Source organism: Pseudonaja textilis, chromosome 2 (assembly GCF_049901715.1).
Source record: "Pseudonaja textilis isolate UNSWEBS1 chromosome 2, rPseTex1.2, whole genome shotgun sequence".
NCBI classification, from domain to species: Eukaryota; Metazoa; Chordata; class Lepidosauria; order Squamata; family Elapidae; genus Pseudonaja; species Pseudonaja textilis.
The window spans coordinates 233,888,810-233,909,608 of NC_141991.1; the positions used below are offsets into that span (position 1 = coordinate 233,888,810).

General features: G+C 42.6%; 1 protein-coding gene across 1 annotated transcript in view; it reads right to left on the reverse strand.

Annotated features, from left to right (window-relative positions):
• The window catches only part of ISL1 (ISL LIM homeobox 1), a 75,375-nt gene that overhangs the window by 25,923 nt on the left and 28,653 nt on the right, over positions 1-20,799 (reverse strand). The window lies entirely within an intron of this gene.

Genomic DNA, 20,799 nt, shown 5'->3' on the forward strand with positions numbered 1-20,799 from the left:
AGACCTCTTAGGAAAGGGGTGAGGTCAATAGTAGACAGCCTAAGGTTAAAGTTTTTGGGGTTTGGAGAAGAAACCACAGAGTCAGGTAGAGTATTCCAGACATTGACCACTCTGTTGCTGAAGTCGTATTTCCTGCAATCAAGTTTGATGCGATTAACCTTGAGTTTGTATCTATTGTTTGCTCTTGTGTTGTTATGGTTGAAGCTGAAGTATTCATTGACAGATAGGACACTGCAATGTATGATTTTATATACTATACTTAGATCGGACCAAAGGCGGCATAGTTGTAGGATTTTTAGGTCTAGAATTTTGTGTCTCGTGGCATAAGGTGTTCTGCAATGAGTAGAGGAGTGGAGAACTCTTCTTGGGAAATATTTCTGGACTTTCTCAACTGTGTTAATATCAGATACGTAATGTGGGTTTCAGACTGATGAGCTATATTCAAGTATTGGTCTAGCAAATGTTTTGTATGCTCTAGTTATTAGTGTAATATTACCAGAGAAAAAGCTATGTAAGATTAGGTTAACAACTCTTAACACCTTTTTGGCTATGTAGTTACAGTGAGCTCTAGCACTTAGGTCATTAGAGTTGAGTACTCCAAAATCCTTGACAGAGTTTGGATCATCAACAAGGTCTTGACTATTTAGCTTGTATTTTATTTTCTAATTTTTTTCTGCCAATATGTAGGGCAGAGCATTTATTTGTTGAGATTTGAAGTTGCCATTTGTTTGACCATTCTGATACATAGTCAAGTTTTTTTTGAAGGGTAGCAGTATTGTCTGTGGTGTTGAATAGCTTGACATCATCAGCGAAGAGAACGCAGTTGCTCTTGATATGATCACAGAGGTCATTTATGTAGAGTATGAAAAGAGTTGGTCCTAGAATACTGCCTTAGGGGACACCACTGTTGACAGGTACAGAATTTGATAGGATGCTTCCCATTTTGACCATTTGTTGTCTGTTTGACAGGAATGCTTCTATCCAGTTATGCTGGTGTCCAGAGATACCGTAAGATTTTAGTTTTAGTAGTAGTTTGTCATGTACCACTGAATCAAAGGCTTTACAGAAGTCTATGTAGTACGTCTATTGCTTTGCCCTGATTGAGTTGTATAGTCCATATGTTTTTGCAGTGTAAGAGTTGCAGATTACATGATAGTTTTTTCCTGAAACCAACTTGTTTATTAGAGAGTAGGTTGTTTGTTTCTAAGTGGAGGATGATGGATTGGTTAATAATTGATTCCATGACTTTACAGATGACGCAGCATAAAGAGATTGGTCTGTAATTTTCAACTAGGCTGGGGTCTCTCTTTTTGAAGATGGGGATGACCATAGCTTATGACCATTGTCATAAGAAGCTGGTCCTCAAAGATTTTTCTAAGATTATGCTTAGAGGTTCGGCTATGGCAGTGGATAGCTTTTTTAAGAAGTAGGCACATATTCCATCCGGTCCAATAGATGGAGATGGTTTTAGATTGCGTAGTGCTTTTTCAACATTGTCTTCTGTAAAATTGATATGTATAAGATCATTGTAGTTGTCTGTGGTTCGACTGGGAAATACTGGGCATGATCCATTGCTGTTTCCAAATACTGAGCCAAAAAATGTGTTAAAGAGGTTGGCTTTAATAGTGTCATCGTTGCAATCTTTACCATTAGTTCCTTTCAGGGGTGAGATGGACCTTGAGTCTTTTAGTTTGTTGTTTACAAAACTGTAGAAAGCACGGGTGGAATTGGTGCAAAAAAGGTTTCCTTATTGTTTAATGTAATAATTGGTGCATTCAATTTTTATCTGGTGGCATAAATTTTTGTATTGGCTTTTGAAGTTGGCAACGTGACCAGATTTGTTTTTCCACCAAAGTGATTTCTTTTGGGATTGAAGCTTCCTTATTGTTATGGGAAATTTGTTTTTTTTTTTTTTTTCTGGTTTTGGGAGTTCTTAATGGTACATATAGTTTGATGACTCTTTTGACTTCAAGTAAAAATATGTTATAATGGTCTTCTACAGTATTGCATCCAGAGAATAGAAATTGCCAATCAAGGGATGAGAGATCATTTATAAGATCATAGTTGCCTTTTTTTGAAGTTATAATTGGGGATTCCATCATTGTGATGATTTTTGTGTGGACGTATGTTGAGACAAAAGTCAATCGTGTTGTGGTCACTGTTGGAAAAGGGTTCTTTAATTTGTATTCCATAAATTGAGTTCAAACTATTGCAGAAGATGAGATTGAGGCAGTTGTTAAGTCTAGAGTTGATGGTTACTAGTTGTTCTAGTCCCAGATTTGTTACTGCATTGTAGAAGGTTGCATGTTGTACATTCAGTTGTACATTAGTTAAGGGTCCAGTTAATATGAGGTAGATTGAAGTCACCAAGAAAGATAAAAGCATGTGGGCAGGATGCTGCCCATGTTAGTAATGTATTTAGCTTATTTGTATGTTCTATGTCATAATCAGGGGCTCTGTAACATAATAAGAACCGAAATGTGATATTTAAGGACAGCTCACAGACAATGGTCTCAGGAAGAGCAAGCTCCTGGGTAACTTGGATGTTTTTTAGGCATAAGAACATTTTATAGAAGATAGCAACACCACCTCCTCTACGGATTTCACGATCTGATTGGTAAACATGATAGTCTCTTACTGTGGTAATGGAGTCAGGGAGAGATGCATTGAGCCATGTTTCACAGACAAATATAATGTTGAATTTAGCCATATTTTGTAAGAGGAAAATTCAGGTTTTTTATTTACAAGGCTTCTTGCATTGAGTAGCTTGCATTTAAGGCCAGTTGTGGTTGGAATAGAGCTGGTTAGGGGCATGCGTGCCTAGTTTTGAGTGATGTTGGATTGGATGGGGTGGGGTTGGATGCAGAACTGTGGGTTGTGTGACTTTCTTTTGATGCAATCAGCTCTGTAGTCAATGTATAGGTCCTTTTCTCCATTGTCTAGACGATTTTTTAGTTCTGTGCAGAGTTCACAGGAGTGGATTCTTTGCAGTATGCATAAGTCTGGTCTTGAGTGAAGTTTTTTGTTAGGATTGGTTTTTGCAATGGCATTTATTGTATGAATGAATATGCGTTTGTGGAACTCATTTTTGCATACAACTCTACAAAATCTTGGGGCCACAGAGCCATCATTGTATTTGCACCCAGGGCCATCTCTGGTTATTTCAATGATATCTTCAGGAGAGATGTTTGTTGTATTTGAGTTGCTTATGATATCACGAACTTTGGTGATGTCATCTGATTTGTTGGTGTCTTCAAGACCAAACAAGATGGCATTTGGACATATCTGTTCACGTTCCATGGTGTCTCTGATAAGTAAGGAGATAATATTTGTGGAATTATTTGAAGGAGTAGTAATTGTTTGTGGCTGTGGTTTGGTGGTTATTTTTGGATGTAGTTGTGATTGTAGTTGAAGTAGTGGTTTTGGTTGTTGTGGGATTTGATTTTGAGCTGATAGGTACTACTTATCTGTGCTGTATTTTTTTTTCAAGAGAGGTTAGTCTTGCTTGTAGAGTTGTTTCAGAACGTGCTGCTTAGTGTTCTTCTATTGAGTGAATGAGTGATTCTATGCTTTCAACTCTGTCAGGTAGGGTATTCAGTTTGTTTAGCTTAGGAGAATATGATGGACATAGATAAAAGAATGTATCTGAATTTTTAACCATATCAGCTAGGCTTGTTTGCATTTAAGCAGGGTGGGCTAGATTATCGCATGGGCAGCATTTGATGTAAATTTTGCTTTCATTGATGGTTTCAAGACATCTGAAACATGTGCAGGAGTCTGGGAGGTCATTGGTAGATATATTTTTCTGTTTTGGTTTGGAGTTTTTGGCTGGCATGGTCAATGGCAATAGTACAGTAATCAATTACAATAGCTAGTTAATGTGATAGGTAGACAATTACTTAATGAATGTTGGTAATTAATAAATGTTAATTGATATGTTAGAGAACAAATCAAAAGTAAGGTTATTTATTACTAAAAATCAGTCAATAAATCAATTGGTTATTCAAATCACTCTAATCAAATAATTTTGCTAAGCAAAAAAAAGCCTAGTTTATTACAGTAATTACTAAACACACTGGTCAATTAAAATTCACTAAATCACTGAATTTACTAATCAGATATTCAGTAATTACACTATATGCACTAAACACTCCATCATACTAATCAATAAAAACAATAAATCAATTAATCATTTGATAAAAATTAGTTATTTTAAAGAAATTGATTTTTTGAGATAATGAAAGTAATGAAGTAGTACTGAGAGTTAGTAAGTAAAGGGTTATTGCTTTGCTTTGCTTTGCTTAGCTGTTGCTGATATCTGAGAATAGGTTTATAACCCCTAATAAACTGGCAGGAGGTCTCTTTTCCTGGGCTGCATACAAAAGCTGCACAAGCCAGCTGGGTGACCTTGGGCCGGCCATATTCTTTCACCTCACAGGGTGGTGGTTGTGAGGGAAAAGGGAGGAAGAAAGAATATTAGGTATGCTTGCCACCTTGAGTGATTTATAAAAATAACTCAAGGTGGCAAGCATAAAAATAATGAACAAAATAATTAAATAAATAAGCACACTATGAAATTTGATATGTTTCTTATATTGATAACCCATCTATTATTTTGGCACTTAAAGCAGCTTACCTGGAAATTTCCTTTCACTTTTTTTCCACACCAACCCTTTGGAGATAAATTGGGGGGAGAGAAGGAATTGAGCAAAACTGAGCTTCAAAATGGTTCATTTTACCACCTTATGGATCATCTTTATTTTATTTTATTTTCCCCCTTTTGGGGAAAGTTGTTATATGAGTCATCTTCTAGAGTGCTGCTCATCTATAACTATGGTAGCAGTGCATTGCAGTTTTATCATTTATTTTTTAAGGTTATTTGCATGTAGGAAAATTGATTTGTTCAAATCATGATTTGGCAAATGAAAAAAATCAGTCCAATTCTTCTCAGATAAACTTGCAAATTTAAGACATTTATTTTCACACTCACAATAATTTGAAGATCAAGAAAAGGCTGTAGTTTTTTGCTACTTGACAAAATTGTATTAAATTTCAGACATCCTTTTGCTTAAGAAAACCAAGCCTGCAAAATTAAGATAATGTGTTTGTGCATATGTACTCTTACATGTACTTAAACACTTGTAAAACATTGTGGATTTTTCCAATTTTTGTGTGATGTGTGCCTACCTTGGCTGATATACTTCTGAGCAAACTTGATTAAAAATTTCCTGAGACTTTTTCTGAAGAGAACACCTCTGCAAAGTTTCACGTGAATTGTTTACGTTCATCCTTTAGATTATTTTTTTAGGGACACATTTGTCTCATGATGAGTTTTCTTCTGCATGACATTCAACCTACAATGAACTCCATTAAGAAACCTGCACAATTTCAGAAGAGTGAGTCAAAGAGTTAGGGAATTAGGATGGATGAAAACAAGTTTAATTTTATTGTTAGTTTTCTCCTATATTGGCAGCAAAATCATGGGAGGCACAATAGTCAGTGATGGATGTGGGACAAACAGTTGAAATGAAGCATTTGTGTAAATTCCTCGTTTGCATACCTGGCAGACCATACACATTTTCAAGAAATGTGTCTATCTTTCCCTCCCTCCTTCTCTTTCTCTCTATCTCTTTCTCTCTCCCTCCCTCTCTGTATCTTTCTTTCTGTCTCTCCCTTCCTCCCCTCTCCTTAATAGGATTTCGGGTTTCTGTACCTGCAATGTAGAAAAGGAAACAAAAGCATCAAGGACAATTGCAAGATGCTTAGTTGTGATGCTAGAATTAATACGAAGCTGAGCTAAATGACTTCTGGATATTCTATCTCTTTCCCCAATGTAATGTCTCCACCAGTCTTCCTTCTTGTTCTCTCCTTCACATATATTTCTGTGGATCATATGCCATTCCATGTATGAAGCAGAATAGGGATTAGACAAGATGATTTCCAATATATCTTCCACCTCTTATGTTCTACAGTCCCATCTTCTGACAAAAAGCCTTGGCTGAAAACTCCCATCAATGAAAACTCTAACACAAGAGTGTCAAACTCAGCCTGGGGAGAGGGAAGGGATCGATCTTCATGTGCTGCCCGGTTTAGTGAAGGGGGAAAAAGTCTCGATATATCATGTGAGACACCCTTGCTCTAACAATACTCCCAGAAAACCGAGTTTCCAAAGTAAATGTAAACGAAATCTCCTTCAAGTAGAGTTTGATTTCTGAAGATTACATGGTGATTACCAGTCTTACATTTTAAGGACGCAGAATTATCTTTGGCGTCGGGGGGGCATCTTTTATCCAACTCAACTTTCTCCAACCTGGCACCCACCCAAATGTCATGGGACTACAACTCCCAGAATTCACAGCTGGGGTGGCCAATGATGTTCTGCAAGTGACTTATTTTCCAAGTTCTATTTTTTTGCCCAAAAGTTGTGCTGTTACAACTTGAAGACACGTGGGAGGGGGAAAAATCCCAAAGCAAAACGACAATCCAAATATATTGTTATTGATCCAGCTCACTCAGCAGCCTGCAATCTTCTCCAGGATAAAGAAGTCCATCCAAAGAAATGCAATTTTCAGTTACCAAAAACTCTCTTCTCTTAACCAGACATGTCTTCTCTCCTCTTAATTGAATTGTTTCGATTGCCATTTGAATGTTGCAAAGGGAGGACCTAGAATTTCTTTCTTCCCAGCAAATGGGGGAAAGAGGGAGAGAGCCAGAAATTGATCTGGAGGTCTGTGTTCCACATTTGGGGGTCGGGGGGGGGCAGGGGAATTTGCAGCTATTGAATCCCAGGAATAGGTAAGATGTGAAATGGAAGATAAATGAGCGCCATAATGCACTTCCACTTGCCTCCTTTCTTTTCATATTGCAAGGAACTAACACAGAGACCTTAATAGAACTGTTTTAATGGAAGCCAACTTGCTTGCAGTGAAAGCATTACAGGTGGTCTTCAACTTACAATAGCTCCTTTGGTGACTGTTCAAAGTTACAACAGAACTGAAAAAAAGTGACTTGTGAGCATTTTTCACACTTGTGACCATTGCAGCATCCCCATGGTCATATGATTTATGTTCCGACGCATAACAGCTGGCTCACATTTATGACGGTCGCAGTGTTCAGGAGTCATTTTGCGACTTTCTGACAAGCAAAGTCAATGAGGAACCCAGGTTCACTTAACAACCGTGGTACTAATTTAACAACTGCAGTGATTCGCTTAACAAAAGTGGCAAGAAAAATCCTAAAACAGGACCCAATTCACGTTACCAATTTTTCACTTAACATAAATTTTGGGCTCAATTGTGGTCATAAATTGAGGACTACCTGAGTCTTCTCAGAACTCCACTCAAGTTGTTTGACTTTGGAACTCTCTATCTTTTGACAGATAAGACTTGATGCCAACTGAGTGACACACCAGTGGGCCGGGGACAACTGGTGGTCCCCGAGAAAACGTTGGTGGTCCACAGAGAAATGTCTCCCAAAGCAATTAATCCGGGCTGTGCAGGAACACAAGGCTCCGCTGCCCACATGGCCCGCCCACCCACTGGCCCCCACCCTTCAGCCAAGCACAAACCTTGAGTAGAGCCAGGCAAGCTAGAACTGGAAGGTAAGAACAACAGCGGGAAAGGGAAATCCACCCCGGGGTGGCTGGCTGACATTGGTGGGAAAGTCAGTCCCATATTCCAGAGCTGCAGTAGTCACAAGGATGGCCCTTTGGTCATCCCAGAGCAGCTCCTCCAGTCCATGTCAGGCCGGTGCACCCAGGTGGAAGAGCAGCTGCTCCAGGATGACCAAAGGGCCAGTCCTGTGACTATAGCAGCTCTGGAATATGGAGACGACTTTCCCACCAATCAGCAAGCCGCCGTCAGTCAAAATTCATATTAGTGGTCTGCGGGATTTAAAATTATGAGTTTGGTGGTCCCTGAGGTCCAAAAGATTGGCCACCCCTGCCTTAGAACCCATCTAAGCAGCAAAGGGGCTCTCTTCCTAACTGAGCAAAGATTTATTTATTACTTATTTAGTTCTCTATTCTCAAGGCACACAGCACCACAACAGCCATCCTTCCTCCCGCAATTCTTCTAACCAGGTTGATTAAACATTTAGTGGTTCCCTTTGTACAATCTAAACTTGCTTAGCACTACCCTCAAATTCTTTTCGTGCTTCTAGGTATGTTTTGCATGTGAGCATATAGGAGATGAGCCACATATATACCGCACGAGTCAAAAAGAGGGCTGTGAAAATATTTACAGACCCCTCACATCCCAGACATAAACTGTTTCAACTGCTTCCCTCAAAAGTTATAGAGCACTGCACAACTAGACACAAGAACAGTCCCCCCCCCCAAGCCATCACTCTGCTAAACAAATAATTCCCTCAACACTGTTCAACTATTTACAAAGTGTACACTACTATTACTGTTAATCTTCTCATCACTCCTTATCACCCATCCCCTCCCACTTGTGATTGTAGGACTGTAACTTTATCGCTTGTATCCTTATGATTTATATTGACTGTTTCCTAGTATGATTTGATTGTTGATTGTACCCTATGACTATCATTAAGTGTTGTACCTTATGATTCTTGATTCTTAATTAATGTATCTTTTCTTTTATGTATACTGAGAGTATTTCCACCAAGACCTTGTGTGTCCAATCACACTTGGCCAATGAAGTATTCTATTAGTCTATGTCGGCCAAAAAAAAAAAAAACAACCATCTGAATGAATCTGTTAAGACCTTTTCAGATTAACAGATTTTATAAAAAGAAATGAACTTTTGGAAGCAATCTAGGAACTTTAGTAAGATTTCCTAGTCAAGAAAGGTGCAATCGATTCAGTTTTGCTTTTTGCGAGGTTTTGCAGGATGCGCGATCCCAGCGTTGGGTTCCCTATTTAATTTTCAAACTGTGTGAATTAAGTTTACTGTGGATGCGCAAGAATCAGTTCCGCCGCTCCCCTCTCCCGAAGTCCCGCGAGAAGGACCAATAAAAAGGTATCTGCAAGGGAGGCGATCTGATTCCCCCCCCCCTCCCTTAAAGCAGCCGAGCCAGGCCTTTCAAGCGCCCAGGTGGTGCGTTTGTTGTCGCCCCCCGTCTGCGAGGTGTGGCGGCTCCCGGCCTGGCAGGTCCGAGAGCCGCCAAGGGACCACGGGGGAGGGCGGGGGCGGGGGAGAGTCTCTCGAAGAGCCGATCCCAAGGCGAGATAAGGAGCCGCCGAGTCACCGGCCCTGTCTAGACTTTGGACCTCACACCAGTCAAACCGGAGCTGTTTGGATTAGCCTGGAGATCGACCAACCTGAGCGAGCCCCTCCCCCAGTTACCCCGGCGTCCTACGGACTCGGAGAAGGCCATCGCTCCGGGTCTGGAAATGCCGGCTCCTGCACCCACTGCGCGCACGCACACACACATACACACACAATTCCTTCTGCACCCATCCCTCACCCCTTCCAACTACACGCACACACACACACACAAAGGTTCCTTCTGCACCCACCCCTCCAACTACACACACACACACACACACACACGCAGTTCCTTCTGCATCACCCCTCACCCCTTCCAGTTACACACACACACACACAAAGTTTCCTTCTGCACCCACCCTCCAACTACACACACACACACAAGTTCCTTCTGCACCCACCCCCTCACCCCTTACACACACACACACAAATCCTTCTGACCCCTCACCCACCCACCACACACACACACACACACACACACACACACATCCTTCTGCACCCACCCCTCACCCCTTCCAGCTACACACACACACACACACACACACACACACACAAAGGTTTCTTCTGCACCCACCTCTCCAACACACACACACACACACACACACACATCCTTCTGCACCCACCCTCACCCCTTCACACACACACACACACACACACAAAGGTTCCTTCTGCACCCACCTCTCCAACTACACACACACACACACACTTCCTTCTGCACCCACCCTCACCCCTTCGTTACACACACACACACACACACAAAGGTTCCCCTTCGTTACACACACACACACACACACACAAAGGTTCCTTCTGCACCCCCCCTCCAGCTACACACACATACACACACACAAAATCACATACACACAACCACACACAGAGAGAATTCCTTCCTGCCTTCTCGCCCCAGGCCAAGCACCTCCGCAGCGAACCAGCCGATCCGCTCAGAGCGGGGCGTGCGGAGAGCGCGCGGCTTCTTCCGTTCAGACGAGACGGGGTTGCCTGGAAAGAGAAGGCTGAGGAGCGACCCTCTCTAGAAGAGAGGGCGAGACGTTTTTATGTAAGGGCCTATAGAAGTATCAAAATGTCCAGCCGAGATGATGGCGACTAACCAGATGGGTTTTGAAAAACGTTTCGGGACAAATCCCGCAATTCTTGACGGAATGAGTAAAGCGGGACAAAAGCTTGCGGGAGTTAGTAAAGCGTGGAAACTCAAAGAAGGTGGCAAACCCTCTTTTAACGCTAAGGGAAAGGGCAGCTTTAAAATAAAGCTTTTTCTACTATGCCATGCCACCACCACCCCTCTCCCGTTTTTGAAACCACGGGCGGAGGCTACTTCTGATATAATTCTAATAAAGATGCTGAGGAAATGACCCAATTTGAACAGTCCCGCTGAGAGAAGACAACCATGTAAACTTTTTATCCACGGCGATGGTAAAGACGCGCGCTCTTCAATTGTTTTCACGCCCCTTTAAGATAAACTAGGCCGAGAAATAAACCTCACTTCAACTAAAGAAGGGGAAAGAATTAAGGATCAAATCTAAGCAGCCACTAAACAGAAGCCCGCTGTGAACCTCGTGATTTCCAAGAACACATGATTATTAAGCCGCCGTTTGTTTTACTGGATTGTTAACGATTTGGCCGAGTTGTACAGTACAATATGAGAAACCGTGCTTTCTAAGCTGCAACGACCGGATTCACACAACACCGAGGAAACGTAGCGCGAACCCGACCACCGGGCCTAAGTTTCCTTTTCCATATGTGGGCGTCGGATTGTCGCCTTACACCCCGGGCTAAAGCTTAAGGATCAAATCTAAGCAGACGCGAGGCAAAAAAAATGCTCGTATTCGGATTTACACTCTGGATACGAAGTGACAGCCGGTGACGATGGGAATTGTAATCCTGACCTTGGCGGGTAACGGCCTTTTTTTAACAGGTCTCCAAACTTGGCAACTTTCAGACTTGTTGGACTTCAACTCCCAGAATTCCTCCTCCAGTCATCTTAGCTCAGGAATTCTGGGAGTTGAAGTCCAACAAGTCTGAAAGTTGCCAAGTTTGGGGAAACACCCCCCCCACACACACTCCCACCACCCGGCCTATAATATGAACCCAGCAGGGGAAATCTCCTTAGGGAGCGGACTCAGCGGAGATCCTTCTATTTCGGGAAGGAGGTTTTTTCGCGATTAACGCCCGGGTCACCGCGGGGTACAGCACCGCGCTAACGCTCGGATCCGGATGGCGGGGGCCGGAAGACCTCCGCCCGATCCCTTCCTCGCCTCCCGTCGTCCGCCTCACCCGCCTCCCTAGTTTTCCCCCGCCGCTGGTGAAGCGAGAGATCTCCCTTCGTCCCGCGCCTGCGACGCTGCCGAGGCTCCGGGACGGCGTTTGTGGCGCCTGGACTCCTTCAGCCGCTCAGCTCTGTTATCAAGATAACGACGCGAAGGAAAACAAGCCGCGCTGAAGCGGATCTCCTCTCCCAGCGCCTCAGCGTCCAGCCTCGCCTCCAGCCCTTCCCTCCCGAGCAATTGGCCTGGTCTCTTGGAAGGGCTCTCTCTGTCTCTCTGTCTTCCCCAATTTTTATTTTGATCGGGCGGGGGGGAGATAAATCCCATCCCTCCCCGCCCGGAAAACAAGGCAAGCAGACGAGGCTGTGGGTTCGATCGCGCTTCCTTGCCTTGGACGAGACCAGCTCGGCTGGCAGTGGCTTTTCTTCATGTCTGAAAAATAGTTCTTTCTTGTTTATATAAAACAGATACAGCTTGTTGGGCATTAGTCCCAAACACCAATGGATTACGGGTTTAAACGCCTTTTCTTTTTCTTTTTTCTTTTTGGCTTTTGATCCTTTTGGGGGAAAAAGGACCGAAGGATCCAATATCTTGCAGATATCCAAGGCTGAAATCCGTAGCTATAGAAATTCTCCATCTATAGAGCACTTGGCGTTTGGGAGAACCCCCTGCTCTTTTACATTAAACTTGGATTATTGATCCAATTTATACTGAGATCTCCAGACACATTAAGAATAACGACAAAGCCCATAGGAATTAAAGCAATTAAAGCAGGCTGCAGTTACAACCGAAAAACTGAGGTCCTTCAAATCGAGATAAAAAGAAAGCCCGCAGCAATAATGGTCAAAATGGAGGGCTCCGCAAGGACACCTGTCTCCAAACTCTGCTCCTTGCTTCAGGATCTCATTGACTAGTGTAGTCTCATCCCACTGGGTCCATGTAACCCCGACTTCTCCATCCTTGCCCTTCCCCACACCCCAGCTCACCATGACTGGAGCTAGCAAGATAATAACGGGAAACAAGTCACATGCAAAGCATCCTAATTTGGAACAAATTGGGGGAACCCCAACCCATGTTCCTCCAGAAGTAGACACACTGCAAGGGGAAGAGGAAGAAGAAGAAAGAAGAAAGGGGGAGGAGAAGGAGTCAGAAGTTTTTAAATAGAGAAATCAGGCATTCCATTCAATTAGAAATCTCTTTATGTCTGCCCCCCACCCCCATCCCACCCCATGCCAAAGATGTTCTGGATTGCAGTGGGAAATCCTCGAGTTTCTAACCCTGCTTTATTTTGAAGGAGAAATAAATCTTCAAGAAACCACAAATTCTAAATGGATAGAATGCAGCACTGCAGGCTACTTCTGCTGACTGCCAACCTGGTGAGATTCGAACTGCAATTTGGCAGTTCGAATCTCAACAGGTTGACTCAGCCTTCCATCCTTCCGAAGTCTGCAAAATGAGGACCCAGATTGTTGGGGACAATAGCCTGACCCTAAAAACCACTCAGAGAGGGCTGTAAAGCAAGGTGAAGCAGTATATAAGTCTAAGTGCTATTGCTATTGTCTCCTTGGGGCTGTTTTGCTATCCCTTGCTCTGCTTAGGATGGTCTTAGATAAATGTGTACAGTATTATGAATCTTGTTGCTATTTTTCAAGGTGTTTTTTTTCCCTTCAGTCAAAGCTAACAGCGTTTGACCTGATTCAGGGGACACCATGTCTGAAGAAGCTTCCTTAGACTTAATTACCAAGCATGACTAATGCTCTAAGCACACTTCTTTCGGAGCAAATGCTGTGGCACACAATGAAACATTGTCCAGAACAGAGAGGGATTAGTAGCTTTGGTTTCTACTCTCTTTACATCTCTACACTGAATTTAAGTACTTGCTGGTGGGCAAGTTCCACATAGGTGAACACACCACTGCAGCTTTAGATAACCAATATCACCAGTGAAACCATATTTTAGAAGATATTAATCTTTGGTGGTTGAAATGTTTGAAATGAATTTTTTTTCTAGGAAACGACATGAGGCTTCACTACAGGGAAACAACAGCTGATGAATCCAATAAACTCACCTGAAGTTGAAATTAATATAGTTTTTGTCCAACAACACACAATAAAGTGGTCCAGCTTTAGAAGATGATTTTAAAACCAAAGCCAATTTTTGTTTCAAAATAAAAATCCTTTCACTTTTAATTTCTGCCTTTTTCCTTGAATTTTTCATACGACCATTTTTATGGCCATTTTCATGACCATCTGTGTATTCCGAATAATCTTCATTATTTCATGGCATTGTCGTTCTAGAGTTACTTTACTACAACAAATTCCCTAGAATTCAGCAGAATTCTTTTGGAATAAAGATTTTATTTAGCTAAAAAGCAATAAGGGTTCAAAATCTCCCCCACCCCCCCACCCCAACAGCCATATACAAATACACTGGGAAGGTTCCTTGCTGTTTATTCTCTCCCTAGCATTTCAGGACAGTTTAGTGATAATCTTCTATATATATAAAAGCGAAATACCACTCATGCATCATCGCAAAATCTCCAGAACCCATGTTCCTCTTGGCTTCTAGATACTCACTGAGAAAGGATTTTTTGAAATGACCATCAGAGGATTAGCATTTCGTATATTATTATTATTATTATTATTATTAACACGCTCTGATGCTAAGGAGTTCTACTCCCCTCTCCACCTGGAAAGAAATCTGTTTCAAATGCAAAGCACAAGCAGAGGGGAAGAATTTCAGCCTCAGTTTTAGTTTCACAGCAGCAACCAGCTTTAGTGCAGAACAGTCGAGCTAAGCCACGCCCAGGCTCCTTGCCATCTCCTTCTTGCTCACACAGTAAATACTGTTTCAGTTTCCAAACACCCTTCAACTCTCGCACACACTGACAGGACGCTAGCCAGATGAATACCGAAGATGCTGATAGGCAGAGGCAGAACGTTTTCCCCCATATTTTCCTCCCGAAAAACTAAGCCTGACCATATAGTTTCCTAGCGAAGCATGGGTGTTGAGCTAGTAACGAAATAAGAATGTTTTCAGAATTCAAGCTAATGCAGTTTTAGGAGCTATCATTTGGAAGCCCCTGGCTTGCTGTTGCTTTCTTCTAGATGAGTTTTCAATTTCCCCATCTATACTATAAGCCAGGAGATTCCAAATGATATTTCATTGAATTATTAAGCAGGCCCAACCCCCATATCAGCTATGTACATAAGAGTTTCCTGGCATTGGTCTGAGGTGCTCCCAAATGTCACAACCCTTGATCTTCCAGCTAAATTTCCCAATCAGGTAAGCTAATGCTCCCTCTCTGAAAGACAGAATAACCTTCCCTCATCAAATCCTCAACATTTAGCAACTACCTAAACAAAACAAAAAACAAAAAAAGGAAAACAATCCTTCCAATAAATCAAGAAGAAAAAAAAAGAACCAACAGAAAAGAAGGTCCTTCCTGGCCACCAGACCAAAATGTGCTTCACCTTATAGAGCACCAAACCTCAGAGGTTGATCATGTATCTGTATAAAAAAAAAAACATTAGCTAGCATCACACCTATTCAAGGTGTGGGGTGCACAGAGAGAGAGAGAGAAAGAGAGGGAGGGAGGGAGAGAGGGAGAGAGAGGGAAGGAGAAAGAGGGGGGTAGAGGGGGGGAGGGAGAGAAAGAGAAAAGGAGAACAAAGGAAACCTCTTGAAAACCCAAGTTTTTACTGCTTCCTTTTTAAAGGAAGCCACTGTTGGGCCAGGGTGGAATGGGAGAATCAAAAGGCCATGCAATATTTATTGCAACAGAGCCCAACACTGAAGCAAAAGCCCAGGGGCACAATGACATTAATGCTGCAACCTAGCTTGGAGCAACTTGCTGCAGAACTCAAAGAACTTGGAGTTCTAGAAGGTCACAGCAGGCAGCCAAGGGTCCCTTGTGTCAGATAGATTATCTGGGAACATGTTGGTTCATTGGGGATGCTCATGAGATAATTGTTTGCTTGGTGCTTTACCTGCAAGGAAACCTTTCTTGTAGCCCCCTGGTTTCAAAGCTCTGCTAGAAGGATGCTTGAGGCATTTTTTTTCTTTGAAAGAACTCCCTGCACATCCCATACTCAGAAGTCTGCCAGGAAAATGTTGAAGGCTCACACAAGATGCTTTACCTGGTCTTTGGATTAAGTCATTGAGCTGCACAATATCTTGAATCATGAACTAATCAACTGGTCTCAGATATCTATACACTAAATGTACAGAAAAGCCTTAACCATGATTCAAGCCAGCTAAGGTTTCCAAGCTTTATTTGACTTGGGTAAAAGCATCTTTTCTAAATGCAGTGAGTCACATCCCTTGCACACCTAGAGGGCACATCTCCTCCCTAGCAGGTGAAGTCTACAGTCAATTACATCCAAGACAAAGAGGTCAACCACAGCTCCAGAAATTGGTGAAGTTGGAAGACTTGGGACTAATAATCTCAGAAGAAATGATCCAATTGGACAGGTTACAACCTTGAGATGTTAGAACAAGGTTGTTGGTTCAACGCCAGAGAAAATAGTTAAAAACAACTAAGTTGAGTTATGCATTATAGTGAATAGCCCTGTTTGATTTGCAAGGGAAAACCATCCTTGCTCCCATTTAAAACAAAAAACAGATGATTAAAATCTGGGTGTTTTCCACTTAAAAGGTTATGATCATACCATAAGCTTACAGTTGTTACTCAATTATCCCAAGTTTTGACATTACATTCTGGCATAGTAGCATATGTATGTATATATATGCATGTATGTCTAAATGTAAATATGTGTGTTCGGGGTTCACCGGTGTGAAACCAGACATATGTACATAACTCTTTTTCCCTCCAGGCAAACAGAAGTGTTATGCATTGAGCTCTTGGTAAGGTTTGTTTTTGACTATCTAAGAAATATTGTCTTAGACTTCCGAAGCATCCCTCCTTCAAGCCATGTCTAGGCAGCAAAGTTATCACCATTTACACTCTAATGTTTATTTACATCCCTCTATCAATTTTCCCTATACAACTCTCATTCTGTTCGATCTACTCAAGCCCCTCTAGATCCCAACCCGGCCGTCCCGCCAATTAAACGTTGCATAGCCGACCGTTCAAGTAGATCTCTCTCGGGAAGGTACAAGATCCTCTCAAAAGGAAGCCATGGCCATTTGCGCTGCTCTACCTGCCATGCCGAGAACAGCCCTCTGTTGAAGTTTACGGGGCTGACTTGAGAGGACCAAACCTTTAGTTTCCAGCCTAGCTCAACTTTCTCACTTTAAGGCCATTTGCCAGGTTTATTCAGAAGGAGATAGAAAGCGAAGCCCGAACGCGCGATGCTTGCGCCTCTGCTTAAAAAGGAGTTTTTTATAGGGTTCAACGAGACTCGCAGGAAAGCGGCCCTACGATGCGCTAAATAGAACCGCAGCTCGGGGTCCGGAGCTACGCTGCCAATCAAGCTGGCAGGTAAAGAACTAAAAGAAAGAAACCTTCTGCTTACCTGAGCCGGCATGTATAAAATATTAATAGAAATATTTGGATAGCCCCGTTGCAATAATCTGTCTGAAAACTCGAATTAATTGGCGGTCGAGAAACTATTTATCCGACCTATCCGCAATAAAATAAGCATGTTTTTACAAAGAAAAGAATCGACTTGTGAATACAAACCACATGCGATTTCTAGTCGACGGAAAGGAGAAAACAGACTGGTCTGACGAACGACTTCATCGTCAGTTTAAAAAAAAAATCCTACTTAGAGCAAAATTTGATATACTGTACCTACATCTCGCTGTCTTCAACCAGCTGGGCTGAGCTGGTAAGACGGAAACACCCTTATAGAAGTCTCAATTGGAATAACACCCATATATTCTTCAGTTAGGATTGGCTTCAGCCTGGGCAAACGCGGGACTGCATTTCTCACTGTGCAAAGTCGCAGGTCAGAAGCGGAGTTCAACTACTCTTTCCCCAAGTAGAACATCGTGTGTATGTCCATGTGCCATCAAGATGAACATAAGCACCAACTTCTCCCCCCTTTTTTTTTTTCAAAACCGCTTTTTAAATGCGTTTTAAATTTTATTCCCCGGTGTTTTGCTTCTTATACCCCAACTTTCCCCGTGTGAAAAAGCGCTCTGAACGCCCCATAGGTGGTGAGACCGTTTCCACTTAATGCGGGTGAGATAAATGCTCGCACATAGATTCCCTCCCTCCGAGATCTTTAGCGCCCTGCCGACCTGGAGGCTACAGACCAGCAATATTCCGAACATTGTTCGGGAATGCCATTTTCAACACTCCGGGACAAGCGAAGCCCTCTTCTTTTCAGGCGCTCCCCAAAAGTCATCTCAAGCCGAGGAAAGGCAGCTGAGATGATACCTGCAAGGCCGAGGAAGGACAACCAAGATACTTGCGAAAAGCAAACGAATATTTTTCGCTCACGAAGGCGCACCACCCACCACGAGAGTCCAAAGAGTTCTTCCATTGCAGCTGGGCACCGCTTGGGAACCTCCGAGATAACAGGGAGGTGGCAGCGCCGGCGCTTTTCGGGCCACTTTCAAATCGGTGGTCGGGTTCACACGATTCGTTTAAACACGAATCCAGTCGAAAACCCGGTGGTCGCATTCTCACAGCATCCTAAGCTCGGCTGGTTTTAACCTGGGATGTGTGAGAACCTGTCTCCCAATTTAGTTCGGTTCAGTGGTTTGTGCTAACCTCCCCAAAATGGATTAACTCCGCAGAATATATATATATAAATATATACTTCAAAAAAAAATTAAAGGTCTATCGGTTCTTCCAATTGCTCTTTTTTCAAATTTCCTTTTGAGGCTCCTTACTATCAAACTGGTTTCCCGCCATGTTACTTTTCAGATATGTTGGACTACAGGTCCCATTGATCCCAGCCCACTGTGAACCAAGCACGTCTGAGAAGCACCAGGTAGGAAAATGTTGCGGTAATAACCCTTCTGTTCCGAGAGTTAGAGCAAAAGACGGGCAAGTATCCTTACTCCCAGGCCAACCTCAGCAAGGCAGGTAAATACAGCCCCGTTTAGCCGCGTTCCCACAACGCCTTTCACCCGGTTGCCGAAATAAGCCCATTTTCTGCGTTCGCTCAATACAGGGAACAACAAAGGCAAACGGCATCGATTCAAACAAAACCCGAAATAGCAAACGTACCGCTCCCGCCATACACGCGGCTTAACTGCTTCGGGAATCTCGGCCAACCCAAATAAATACCTAAACCGCCTAGTCTCTCAGGGAGAAGCCAAATTCACCTTCGCTTTTTGCAAGATGGGAAGTGGAAAGGATTTTCAATCAAGTTGGAAGCGGGGGTGGGAGGGAGAGACGATTTACACCCAGGGTGGTGAAATAAACTAAACAGAATTAAAGGCAGGGCAAGCTCAGGTGCGCCTACTCGGGAGTAAAAACCCCTGGAGTACCACAAGATTCATCCAGGCTGCAAATCCACCGTAGCTTTTATCCAGAAGCAAATCTAGAAAGGCCCACAGGATTGACGGAAGCCCAGAGAGCGCGTGCACGGTTGCAACCTAAACCGCGGCTTTAACGGACGCGGAGGGCCGCTGTGCACACCCACACCCAGAAACTCACCCCGCCACCTTTCAAGATGCACAGAGCCCCGCGCCTCCCACCCTACCGCGCTTATCGCCTTCCCAGTTTTCACCACTGAGCCCAGCCTCTGTCCCACTCCCCCACCAACCTAAAGCACGAAAGAAAAAAAGAAAAAAAGAGGAAGCCGAAAGAAAAACAACAAACAAGGATCTTCGGAGCCCTCTCCAGTCAGAATCCCCCTGCAGCATTTCCAATTCTGTTGACAACAGACAGTGACAAATAACAGTCATTGTTTAGCTTCTGAACAAAAGCCACCACCCCCGCCTACCCCACAACGCACAGACACTTCCCAGGGGAGGGTGGGAGGGAGGGAGGGAGAGAGAGGGAGCGGGAGAGAGGGAGAGAGAGGGAGAGAGAGATCGAGAGAGATCACGTAAACAAAAAATAATGAACCGGTAGTCCAGATGTTTCTCAAGATACATATATATTTTTAAAACTCTACATTTTCCTTGAGATTGCGGGGAGGGGAGGAGAGGGAAGGGAGGTACATTCTCAGGTTCATATGTTCCTTGGGGGAGAAGAAAGGGCCACTTCCCACGACCCCGGCACCAAAGTGGATTTATTGAATTGTAAACAAATATGAGTTTGTCCCCTTTATGCTTTCCCTTTCAGTTTAAGTCTTCACGTTGTTTGCGGGATAATCCCCACTTTTTTTGAAATAGCTGCTAAATTGATACAAGGGTGGCAGGGGAAAAAAAGCTAACCATATTTAGCCCAAAATACACTTGGACTTTTCCAGTACCACGATTCTTAAAGGGAAAGGTGAAGCTTACTGGGGTTTTGTTTGTTTTTTTAAATCTCTGATCTAGAAATTTATAAGCTAGCTCTTGATACACTTCATAAAATATTACACAGAGTTTTTTCCAAGCTTAGAATGTAATGTTTTGTATTCAGTATTTAGCAGCTAACTGCAATGCATTCATATATAAATATAGTATAGTAACTCTTTATAGTATACATGTATAAAAGAGGGTACTTTGGTAAGTCTTAATTAGTTTATTGTTTCTCTATACCAAATGTGTATGGAGTGAAATTCTTCCTGAAGTTATAACTTTACATATGGCGCATTTATTTCACGGAATATTTAGGAAGAGAGAACTCAAAAACAAAAAAACCCAAACCATTAGAAAGTTTTAAAAGCTCCACAAACCTGACACAAACATTCAAAGACAGGGAGGGGTAACAAAATAACTCTCCCCACCCTTCATACTGTTTTGGGTGAGATCCACCCATAGTTCCTCCTGCATAAATGATGTCTCACCTTCGTTATGTTAGCATTTTATTTTTTGTACCAGGTCTTGTGGAGAAGAATTATCACTCACCCTTTAAAAAAATCAGCCAAACAAAACAACCAACACAAATCAGGACAATAAAAAAGTGGCAAGTCTTTGGATAATAAATAATAAATTACTTTATATATATTTTTTGCAATGCAAGACAAACAAACAATGAAGTTTAAGAAAGAGGGGGTTTGGGAGAGAAAGAGAAAAAAAAAAAAAGAGAGAGAGGCAAAACCCTGCTCCTTATTTCCAGCAAAGAAAATAGGAAGAAGAAGAAAAATCTTTAAAAAAAATAATAAAATGAAGAACTATACACATCTTTGGGAAAAAGGAGGGGGAATGTTATTGAACAGTCAGAAACAACACCCAGCATACTTTTTTTTTAATAGCCAAAGAGAGGTATACCTTGT